Source organism: Amblyomma maculatum, chromosome 4 (assembly GCF_055883805.1).
Source record: "Amblyomma maculatum isolate TAMU_Amacu chromosome 4, ASM5588380v1, whole genome shotgun sequence".
NCBI lineage: Eukaryota > Metazoa > Arthropoda > Arachnida > Ixodida > Ixodidae > Amblyomma > Amblyomma maculatum.
In genome coordinates, this window is record NC_139347.1 from 129,726,486 (window position 1) to 129,739,206 (window position 12,721).

At 46.1% G+C, this 12,721-nt stretch overlaps 1 long non-coding RNA gene across 1 annotated transcript in view; it reads right to left on the bottom strand.

The window, feature by feature from the left end:
- Nucleotides 1-4,412: 4,412 nt before the first annotated feature.
- LOC146192384 (uncharacterized) overlaps nt 4,413-12,721 on the bottom strand; it is an 81,022-nt gene continuing 72,713 nt past the window's right edge. Inside the window, exons 3-5 of the long non-coding RNA XR_014706400.1 lie at nt 5,989-6,213; nt 4,927-5,100; nt 4,413-4,716 (exon numbers count right to left, since the gene is read on the bottom strand). This is a non-coding gene — a long non-coding RNA (uncharacterized LOC146192384). The remainder of the gene's footprint in view (nt 4,717-4,926; nt 5,101-5,988; nt 6,214-12,721) is intronic.

The window sequence follows — 12,721 nt, forward strand, 5'->3', positions numbered from 1 at the left end:
GACCAACTACGAGCTGCCACCAACGCAAACAACATCTGCCCCTAAACAAGGCCCCCCGATCACTCTAGAAAGCATGGACCTCATGCAACTGAACAACATGATGCTAGCATTGCAACAGATAGCAAACAGAAAAAAACATCGCAGGCCAAACAATAGAAGAGCTCTATCGACGACACAACAAAAGGAGCTGAACCCGATAGCGTTTGAGGAGACACAAAGATCTTCGCAGGGCAGGCGTAAGCGTTCAACCTTAACCAGAAGACGAAATTACTAAGCATATGGCAATGGAATTGCTGCGTGTTTAAAGGGAGGGCTGATTTTAGCGTCCACGTTTTGAAACAGACAATACCACCAGATATCATAGCGTTGCGAGAAACTAACTCGCCTCCCAAGATGGCAAGCTACAAAGTTTTGACCGATGAAAAATTCAAGAAAGTCGCAATATTTTGCTACAAAGACATCACAACAAGATTCGGTCAAAGGAGATCATTGAGCATATTTTCATTGAAATCTTCCCGAAGAGAAGGAGCGACGGCAAGCTTATTCCTCCTAAATGTCTACTCCCCCCCCCCAGACATTAAAGAGCTAACTTCGATGCACTAATGGAAGAAGTGAGAAAAGCCAAGGATAACCAATTATTGATAGTGGGGACTTTAACGCCCCACACAGAAAATGGGGGTATCGGATAGACTGGGACATGGGAAGATCCATCGTAACCAACATGAATGGGCGCAACCTGGAGCTTGTTACCGACCCCCGTTTCCCCACAAGAGGAGGAAACAGTGTTTCCAGGGATACATGCTCTGACCTCACAATAATCCGGAATATAGAAGAGTGTATATAGACCAACACCAAGGAAAATTTTGGTAGCGACCATTTCGTTATCCAAACACAGGTAACCTTAATGGAGTACAGCAGACCCCCACGTGATGCTAAAAATCACCAACTGGCACTAGCTCAGAGAACAGACGACTGAGGACCAAGAGATCATCAGCTTACAAGAATAGGCAGAGGCGATTAGAAAAGTCCATAAGAAGAACACAACGTAAGTCGCGTTCATGGAAGACTTCCCAATTGTAGACGCCGCCTACTCCATATATGGGACGCACGCAGGGGATGACCAAACGATGGAGAAAGCACAAATATAACAGGAAACTCAATGGAGAATTGCACAAATCAATAAAGAATTCAGCGAATACGCCCTTAAGCTTACGCGCAATAATTGGAACCTGATCTGCAAAAGTTTAAATGGAAATCTTTGCAGTGCGAAAGCGTGGGCACTACTAAGACTCCTTATTGACCCAAAAAACTCAGAGAGAACACAGCAAGGCACTAGAAAGGATTACGCATCAGTTCCGAGGAACAGATGAGCAAGTCATCGTCCACCTTTGGTCAAGATACGTAGGAAACACACACACACACCACCATGCACGATACAATACACGGGAGAGGACAACCAGAAGCTAGACGCCCAAATACCAACACACAAGGTACATGGTGCTGCCAGACCATTTGTCAAGAATACAGGTCCAGGCAAAAACCAGATTACCAGCGCGATAATAAAAAGCCTAAATGACAAGCAAATCCAGATACTAACGGATTTTATCAACAAACACTGGGACCAAGGTACAGCTCCCGAGGAACGGAGACACGCGGATATTAAATGATCCCCAAACCAGGCAAACCATCTAACCTGGATAATCTCCGACCCATTTCGCTGACCTCTAGCGTGGGGAAGCTTTATGAAAAAGTTATTAAGACAACACAGAGTAACTATCTAGAAGACAATGACCTGTTTCCGGGCACGATGTTCGGCTTCAGGCCCAGGCTCTCTACACAGGACGTCCTACTGCAGCTAAAGGAGACTGTCATAAACAGAATAACGGCAAGAAATGAGACCATCATACTGGCCATAGATTTGAAGGGCGCATTTGGCATTAGCCACGAAGCGATACTCAGGGAACTCTTGGCAACAAATTGTGGAAAAAAGACCTTCGAGTATGTCAAGGCGTTCCTAACGGACAGAACAGCCGCCATTGGGATTAGTAACATACGGTCAGAAACGAGAAAGAACCCCAAAAAGGGCACACCATAAAGATCAGTTATATCTGCAATACTGTTTAACATTGCCATGATAGGGAGAGCGAGAAGACTCAGGAACAAAGAACACATAGAACATGCAATCTATGCAGACGATGCAACACTATTGACCCAGAAGGAGTCCACCGGGGAAAAAGAAGAACGGTTACAACTCGCTGCGCAAGAACTTGAGGATTTCACTCGTTCAAGCGTAATGCAGTGCTCTCCGGAGAAAACATAATACATAAGATTACACTCTATCAGGTAGAAACCACTGGACATCGAGCTAATCATGAACAGACACCCGATTCGTCAGACAGACAAAATGAGAATACTAGGTCTGTGGTTACAAGAAGGAGGCAGGCGGGATCACACGATCAAATCTCTTAGCACTGTGACCAACCAAATCTCTAGAATGATAAGCAGGGTAACAAACAAAAGAAGTCGTGGCCAAGTGGTTTGGGCGCCCGTCTCGGCTGCGGGAGGTGGCCAGTTCGAAACCCGCCGCCGGACACCCATTGGTAAAATTGGGTACAAGCGTCCCCCGGCATGGCGCTCGGCTCTTTCAGGGGTGTGCGTTTGGAAGAGGCTCTGATAACCCTGCTGTGCTCCTTCGAGGGCTTAAAGGTCCCCTGAAAGGGGTCACAAAGAAGGGTAAACAACGCCATAACACTGATAGTTATTGAACCACCCATCATTCTCCCACAAAAATTTTCGATCTAGCTTCTGCAACACCAGAGATATCGGCGATTAAAAATGACCCTTCCAATTTTCCCTCTCAACTCGTACGCCGAAGGGAGCCATAAAAAACAGAATACAAGCAAGTTCAAAGCTCCGCCCAGACATACGTCACTTCGACGAACTTCCGGTTGCCGCGCGCTCGCTCGCTGGAGTACTCGCGCCAACCCGTCCTCGCTCGCACACGCCTGAGGAGTTCGCCAGTTCGCGCAGCGACGGTTAGTGTAACCGCGAACCCGTGGTTATCCTATGTTACACGGCGGACCAAACCATGGTAGCACCACTAACCGCGGTAACCGCGAACCGAGCTTGACGACCTAGGTTAGCGGTGTTAACCGAGGTTATGACGGCGTCTGTTGACGGAATGCTACTCGTCGGCGCCCGAGTGCGCGAAACGTACGAGCGGGTCTGCTTCACAAAGTTATTCATTTGCCCACTGTATCACGTTTAAAGATCGATGTATAGATTATGGTGCCGTCTTCGATTACGGCCGACAGCGCAGCGACTGCGTACTGAAGCCTTGTCTTGCCTACACTCTTAGAAAAAAGGTAGTATTTTTACTAACTTTAGGGTAGCAACTGCTTGTCACATATGTTACTACCTTGTTAGTAAATGCAGTTAGCAATGGGAAGGTTAGTAACTGTTACTAACCTTCCTGTTGCTAACTTCAGTTACTAATAGGGTAGCAACCCATTGAGTTAGTAAGTGCAGTTAGTAACGGGTTAGTAAAAGTTACTAACCCTGCCGTTACTAACTGCAGTTGCTAAAAGGGCAGTAACTAATTGAGCTAGTAATATGTATACATATAAAACTTTTAAAATTCCTGCTGCTCACATCAAAACTGCCTCTTGAGCTGAATTACATAGAAAGGGAAGACACCTTTTTGCTCTGCAAGTAATAAGAACAACGAATATGTTTAACAAATCGGTAAAATCAGTATTACATTTTGAATTTAACCCAGAGTCACATAATTGTAGCCCATTAATATGCACAAACAATTCTGCTGATGCACATTTTGTACCAAGCCATACTTATAACTACAATTGATTCATATTGGGTGCTTTGCACTCGGCGTGGAGCAAATGTTTTGCTCTATTTCGCACAGCTGGAGAAATGCAGCATGCTTACGAATATATTTATGCGCACACTTCTGAGCAGATGCATCTCAAACGGCTGTACATATAAATTTTGTTCGCATAAAATATTTCATCTAATCCCGGGCTTCTATTTTGTAATCACTACACGCGTATTATTGTTACACGTAAAAAAATTATTCATGACATTTTTGCTAAATATCCGCATTTCCGCTGTGATATTCTAAACAAAAAAGGGAAATTTCCACTCTTCTATAGCCCTAGCTTAAATGTCATTGATGTGGTATCTACAGAAGGTGTTTTCACATCACGCAAACTGAAAAATTAAAAAAAGTTGCCTTCTTTTATACAAGAGACTCCAATCAACTCTCATCAAATAATGCTCATTGTCATAAGAACAGTGGGCCAGTAGTTTGGTTCCTGGATGTTGATCAGGAACTAAAATTTGCACTGTTTAAAAGCCAGGAAAAAATATAGTCAAATAGTGCAAAACGGACTGAACTTTTATTTTCCCTCAAAATCTACATTATGCAGTCTTCTTCAAGCCCTCTTCAATGCATGATATGGTGCGCAGTACTAACGGGGTCCTGGTTGATGTTCGAAGGCCACAAAAATGTTATAAAACAGCAAATGTGTTCTTGTTGTGGCTGCTGTACTTAATATCGAAAATCCAATATATTTCTATAACAGCTGCAATACCGTCTATAAGGTCAATGGCATCCACATTGAGTGCCTCAAAAGTGGCGACGATTTCTTTGGCTTCATGCAGCTGCGAAGACTCCAAAGAAAAAGCGGGGTAGGTGTCCTGCGCCAATACCATGAGTCAAAATTAGTGCCACTTTTAAACTACCGAAGGAAAATTAAAGCAGTACACTTGCCGGCCCTTTCAGAAATCTGGGCTGCTCCTTCAGAAGCATCGGCAATATGCGTAGAACATCAACCGCGAAGCAATCGGTCAACCAAAATTCTGTTATAGCACTGAGCAAGACTATGAACATGGAAAAGTTATACATACACTTTTTGTGCCTCCTTCCAATTTTTCGAGATGTGCTTCTATCTCGGAGACTGTTTCTTTGGCACACCGTCGACCCTTGGCCAGCTCCAAACACCGCGCTCCGTAGTGATTTATAAGTGCCAACAACTTTGGTACCAAATTTATGCCTGTCATTGCGGAGAACTCCTCATAAAGCTTGAATGAGAAAAATTTACACTTCATTACTAAATTCAATATTTTTATCGATAATGTTAAAACATAAATCGAGACATAAAAGAAAACATCTGACAGAAGTCTGTCTGGCTGAGAAACTTACCGTAAGGTAAAGGTGAATAACCCCAACAAAGTTCTTTAACAGAAAAACACGAAGTTTCGAAGCGGACTTGGCTTATTCTTGGTGTGACTCCGGGCGAGGCGCAGCTTGGTTTTTTAAGCCCTTGCATTGACCCCCTCCGTGTTAATGGCCGCAAACCATAGATGTATGAAGAAGGAAGGATCCCCAGAGAGCGATTAACATTCCCCGTTGTTTGCTGAATATGCCACGACTCAGGTAAAAGCCTCCTGCGGATATTAGTGTCATTGTCTTTTATAACCGTTCTGTTGAAGCCGATTTTGTGATCGCATCTGTTGCAGTGTTCGGACACTGCACTGGCTGACTATGCATTTGTCAAACGTCCGCTCTGTGTTGCTTCATGCTTTCCTCGAAGTTTTTCGTTTCCCCTACATATGAAGCCGGGCAGACCGAGCAGGAGTTTTGTAGACCATGCTTTGAATATTTTCTTTAGGGTGGTGGTCCTTCGGGCGAGAGAGGAGGCGTTCGATGCTGGTTGCCAGACCCTTCCCTCTTCGCACATCCGTGGTTTACGACCATTGGCGCGAAGGTCGTCAACACAACGGCTTAAAAAGTCGAGCTGCGCCTTGATCAGAATCACGACATGAAGAAGGAGCCCAGCCGGCTTCAAACCGTCGTGTTTTTCTGTTAAAGAACATAGGTGGGGTTCTTCACCTGTACCATGAATGAGGACAATGTGCATTCATGCAAGAAAGAATTCGGAAAAAGAATAAATGTAGCATCCTGCTCACCATTTCCGCATTCGATAGAGTAAGGTACTTTTCGATAACTTCGGCTGTTGATGGCTACGTGTCTTTCATCCACTGTCTCCTTGATGCACTAGTCTGTTTCATCGAATCGGATAGCTTCGCCTTATGAGGAGAGGACCGCTTGACCTCTTTTTTCATGAACTACACGTGTCCATTAACGGTCAGTTCATCATGCAGAATTGCTGTGTCTCGCGGGAGATTTGTAGTCTGAAAAGAAACACCAAAATGAAGATCTGCAGGGCTGAAAAATCTACATCTACACAAAAAGTGCAAGCCTAACAAACGTTTCTTTGAATTACGTTGCATCTTTTCTGATACTAGACATACGCGACGAAGTTGTTTGCACTGCACTACTGGCCCAATCGCATTAGTCAGAACCACAGTGATTGTGCGAAACAACCCTATGCAAGGTAAGCCAAGGCAAAAACAATCTAAGCTGAGCATTTTCTTTCTGTGTAAGCTATTCACAAAGGAAAAATGCAGTGTTCACGGAAATACATCAAGTTGGAATGCCCTGGGATGAACATAGCCGAATTGCCGCAGAATTGCTTTCGATATTTATCCCTTTAGACAAGTATTTCTGAATGCTTGAAAATGCTCATGTAAGTCTGTAAGTCTTACTTTTTACTGAAAAACATGTAAGAAACCCACGCTTTCATCTGCCATTCTGATCGAGGCTAGATCAGGCAGGGCATCAACGGATACGCGTATCAAACATCGCCGATCGCTGCCTGTCACTCTGATAAAGGTACCCTATTCAGGCGGCAGTCCACATTGCACATTTTAGGTTCGGAAATCACTTACCTCCATCCGTCCTCTCACCAAGGCATGACCAAAATCCGTGTTCTTCAAAGCATCCGCAACATCGGCTTGCGTTTGTTCTTTAACACTGATTATCTTTTTGCGCTCTTTAAACAATGGTATTCGAATGAACGGAGTTCCGTAATCATTCTAACACGTGGATAATGTTCTGATCAAACGCCCACAACATGCTTTACAAACACGCACGCACGGGAAACGGGCAACAGGCGGCTTCCCGCGCGACTGTGCCCCGACGTAACGTAACACAATCGTGCACCCGCCAGGAGCCTCAACCGACGGCGCTATCAGCGCCACCACCGCCGTCCACCGGCCAATTTGGTGTATGCAGGGGAAGTGGAGCAGGCATGGCAACAGGAGCCGGCGCGCCGCTGCTGATAGCTGCCTGATTTCAGCCTGCCTTGGGGTTGACAGGTATTTTTCGGGGCTCAAACATGCATCAAATATTTTGAGTCTGGACATGGTGCACCATGTGAAAGACTTTTGCACAGAAAACGGAAGCGAAGTGTCTGACTAATGCATCGCACAGATTTATACCTCAGCGTCCTCTAAATGCATCAAACTGACAGTAGTAATATTTTTTCGTTCGCTGTAAGCAAGGTTTAAATTTTCCTTTTTCAACTCAGCTGCCAACCGACCAGGCATATCGGAGAAGCTAGCTGCAGCTCTAAGGCAGGCATTGCAGGAAAATGAAAACATGTTGCTGCTGTGACATGTTTTTAAAGCGCAGCGACAAGTTGCCGAAAACTGGTCATCCGCAAGCATGGGGAATACTAAGTTCCAGAACAGTACCCAAGTTTTCGACGGTTACCAATTGAAACTAGAAGGAATCAAAAATTATTCTCTCGCGAATGATACGCTTTTATTTAAAAAAAAAAAAAACGTATACATGCTACTACGTAGGACAGTCATTTTCCTCATGCCACCTCACTCTGGCCACTTTCGGCAAGCTGCTGTTCGTGACGTTTCTGCCAACGATGACGAGGAGGGATGGAAGCCGAGTCGATGGCGAAGGTCATACATAGCCATTGCACAGCATATCGTGGGAACGCACCGCCGGCGGGTTTCATTGAGGTGAAGACGAGACGCCTCGTCCGAAACGAGAGCAGCCGGCGCCGATCGCTCGCTTCAAAAAACCACTGCCGTGAACGCCACGAACAAAGAGCCCTTCCCTCGCGGTGTTGCCTTACGCGCGCTGCGGCGTCGCCTCCTCTGTTTCCGAGGTCTATGCAATGGCCCTGTGGCCGCGTGAAAGTAAACACATGTGAATTTTATAAGTCCTCGATCCTTTTCGACTTGATAGTTTTGCTCGCTTGACATATTTACTCTGCCTTATTTGCTCAGCTTGTTGGCATTTATATTGTATATTATTTATAAATGTAACACCTAGCCCTACTTTTCATTTATTTTCCTTGTTCCGTTTTCAGAAAAAGGTGAATAGGGGATTGGAGTTCGTGAATGTTACGCAAAAAGTGTTTACTGCTTCATCAACAAAGCATTACCCTATCAAGTTCCTCTGAGGTGCGATATACAGGATGGTTATTTTTTTATTTATGTTTACAGAACATTAGTTTGAAATCTGACAGAGTAGAATCGGTGCGGCCTAATCATGTGCACAGCTAGATGGACACGTGCGTGATAGAACTTAGTGATTGGACACTTACACAGCAAACTACATATAAATGGATGCATGATAATATTTCACAATTGAAGGCTTTCAACATAGACGCTGAGTCGACTTCTATGTTTTTCTTGATTGGCAACGCAGTTAGAAAAATTTGGATAACATGTACGCATTTCAGAGCTCGTTATAAGCTTGTGTCCCGCATTCCACATGTTTAAAATGGTGTCAAAAGCACTTGGATGCAGAAAATACGTAATACGCTTGCCTATTTCATGACACCGAAGCAATTAACGTGACTTCAGCGACAATACTTCAGCGTCCGTGCAGCGACGTCCTCTTATAAATCTGCAAGGCGGGAATCCAACTAACGAGCTCTTAAATGCCTATGGCTGAGGTTAAATTTTTTGAAATGCGTAATCATTGCGAAAGTTTTAAAACTGTGCTCAACTTTTATGCTTACGGCCTTCAGCTTCACGATATATTTCCCTCTCAAAATGAAACTAAAAAGGTTGCCTAGCTAATTTTACTTAGTCTTCAAGCTCTGGCCGCCTTGCTGTACTATCCATCTGCACAGGCTGCACGAAAGTTTCGCTCTTATATTTAAAAATGGCACCTATAAACGCCTAAAAAATTACAAGTATAAAGGGATGTTTCAGTTACTAACTTGGGCACACGAGGTAGTAACAGAGACAGTAGTAAAATGTTAGTAACGGTCCAAGAACTTACCAAGAAGTTAGCAACGGGAATCAAGAGGTTAGCAATCGTTGCAGTTACTAACTTTTCGCTCGACTAGAACGTTAGTAACGGTTCTAGAAGTTAGCAATTGCAATCAATACGTTAGTAACTTCAGCCGTTACTAACTTTTTGCTTGCAGTCACTAACTTTTTACTAACTTTTTTTTAAGAGTGTACAGTATCGTTTGAACAGCTTGTTGCTGGGCAGAACGTCAAAAAATACGTGGCCTTAGCTATGAAAGTACACGAGTTTGCAACGCTTGCAGCGCGGTATGCCGCGAGCAGGCTGAGGTACGTTACACAATTACCGCGGGGGTGGAACGTGCGAGCGCGGCGAACGCCGGCGCCGTGCGTGACCGTCCCTAGTTGTCGCTAGGCCTACATTGTTTCGCTTCGAAGCCGCGGCGGTGGACGCTTTGGAACATAATCAACGCTGTCGTAAATCGTCTACTTATGAAACTGCCTTATAGTGATTCCTATCCTGCCATAGTAAAATAATTATAGGATTAACTCTGCCGACGCATTAATCGCAGAGCTAGTATACGAGCAGATCGGATCAGCCGAAATGCACCAGCGGCAGCTGGCTTGAGCAGAAACTAGCTTGTATCACGGCTAACGCTCTTACCAGCAATTTGCTGCTGATCAGCGATCCTCACGAGGGCTTCGTACTTGATATTCGGCTCAGTATTCCAGACGCCAACAAATTTTAGCACGCTTTATTTCGGACATCGGTGCTAACGATCCGCCGTGTCGTTCACGAACGGTATGCGGGAGGAGGAGCCACAGCGGCGGTGTTTATGGCGGTCGAGGAGGTGCTGCCATCGTGCGGTGCTTGACCGTGCTGTTGACGCCTCGTCGGACGACACTCCGATACTCCTGAAACCATGTTATATGAATAAGATATTTGTAAATGCAGCTTCGTTCTGCCGATCCCTGCGTCGCTTCGGTTGTTGCACTTAATGGGCAATGGCCACCTAACCGATAAGGGCGGCGAGCTGTGTAACAGCCCGCACAGAGTTCGAGCAGCGCACGAGCAGACGACTTTCGCAGCTACCGGAAGTGTGTCCGTGACGTCATGATTGCAGTGACCGCAGCGAATGGCAGCTTCTAGCAAGCCTTGCCAGTCAATCGACCCGTGACGTCACGGGACTGGGAAAAGTTCCATGCGACACCGCCAAGCGACATTTCCTGTGCCCGCGAATTTCAAAAAACGCTGTTTTTAAAAATTAATAATAAATCGCTGGCTTTGTTCCAAGGAGTTATACTTTGCGTTAATGCTCAAAAGGATCTGTTCTACACACTGAACACGTTTATCAGTGGTTTCTTGGGGGCCGTTTCCGTGGACCTTTAAAGTTTCGAACTAATGGCACCGAAGCGTGGCCTTGTGGTGGAGCATCCGCCTCGTGTTCGGTAGGTACCAGGTTCGATCTCTATTGCCGCCGGGCACCCACCGGCTTTTCAATGGGTACAAGCTTTCGCCCGGCCTGGTGCTCGGATATTTGGGGTGAAATGTTTGGGAAAGGGGTCATAGGTCTCAAACAGCTGCTCCGATGTGGCAGTGATAAGTTCCGCCATTGGAAAAGGGCCCAGTATGTGGCCCTTTTTTCTATCAGCCCGGCCTTTGCAGGCCATTAGTTGTTCGAAACTTTAAGCCCTCGAAGGAGCACAGTAGGGTTAGCAAAGCCTCTTCCAAACGCACACTCCTGAAAGAGCCGGGCGCTGGGCCGGGGGACGCTTGTACCCAATTTTACCAATGGGTGTCCGGCGGCGGGTTTCGAACTGACCACCTCCCGCAGCCGAGACGGGCGCCCAAACCACTCGGCCACGAAGGGGGATCAAGAAAGAAGACGCAATACGTGTAGTGACAGCCCTCGTCTACCACGCCTCACCTACAGTCTCCCGTATCTTCAAACAATCAAGACGGAAAGGAGGAAGATAAACGTGCTAATCAGGAAGGCATACAAACTGGCTCTAGGATTGCCGCCATACGCCTCTAACAGCACGTTTGACGATTTGGGTATGCACTGTACCTTCGAAGAACATAGTGAAGCTATGCTGGACGCCGGAGATCAAAAAACTTAAACAGACACAAGAGAGACCATGCTCTCCTTACGAAACTCGATTATACCCTTAAATATGACAATAGCGCAGAAACCACAAACATCGCACCAGACATGAGGGACACTTTCACGGACAGACCACTGCCCAGAAATATGGACTCTGTCAATCATAATGGCAGAAGGAATGCCAGAGCCAGAACCCTTGACAAACAACTGAACACAAAACACTTTGTGATGTACGTCGACGCAGCGAGGTACAAAGGCAGAGAGGCGACCGCAGCCGCGGTCATTGAATCACGAGGCAAGCTCATATAGATTGTTTTATAGGAAGGGAAAGACACGGTAACTGTCTCACTTTTTTCTGCGGACACCTCAACCGCGCCGTAAGGGAAGGGAGGAAGGCGGAAGTGAAAGTGGAAGGGCTACGGAGTAATTTCGAACACCTGGGGATCTTAACGTGCGCTGAAATTGCACAGCAGACGGACGCCTCTTCGTTTCGCCTCCATCGAAACGCAGCCCGGAACAAGTATACGAACCAAATGCATCTGCACAGCGGAAGAGGTGGCAGTAGCCCTAGCAATCTCGGAAACAAACCGAAGACAACACAGTTACTGGATAATCTCGGACTCGCAAGCCACCTGTCGAGCCTTCTAAATCAGCAGGATTCATCGCATAGCAAACATGTTCATAGCCGGCCGATCAGAAGGAACAGACCCAAGTCGGCAACAGCCGATTGTTTGGGTCCCTGACGCTGGAGTGGAGGGTAACATTAGATGCCGTCGTCCGAGGTTTCACTAGCCGGGAGGCGGAGCAATCGATAGAGCCTTTCACAACACCAGAAAAATACGGGGAAAGAATACGAGCGTGTAGGGAGAGGCGTAGAAAGTACACATTTCCACATGACACACTAAGCCGAGAACAAGCCATTACACTTAGGCGCCTACAAACACGTATCCAATACCACAAGATATGGCCAACACAATACAAAAGCGAATGTGCTTGTGCGGAGACACTATACCACACAAAATGAGGATGTAGGGCAAGCCCCATAATGCCTAAAATAGATAGCCCTAGTCCTGAGCAGTGGGAGGACCTTCTAACCGACTCGGACGCGCAGCATCAGCTCATGCTGGTGCAGCGGGCCGGAGCCGCTGCTGAGGCCAACGAACTTCTGGACAGAGGACTGCCTATTACTGCTCTTTCCTAACCCACTACCCCAATTTTCCCCAATAAAGTTCATCAATCAATGGGTCTCTGCTGCCAGTCAGTGGTCATTGCTAGGGAAACGTTCCGAGTTGAATTTGTAGTTTTAGCAAGAGCCACACGCGTAGTTATTCTCGGTATTAATTTTCTGCGCGATTGTGGAGCACGGTCGATTGCACAGCCGGCGAAATTTCTCTGCGCCGCAATATTCTGTCTGCTTTTGTAGACGAGACACCTAGCTCTTGAGATGGCGCATTTTATGTCTCCAAAGGTAT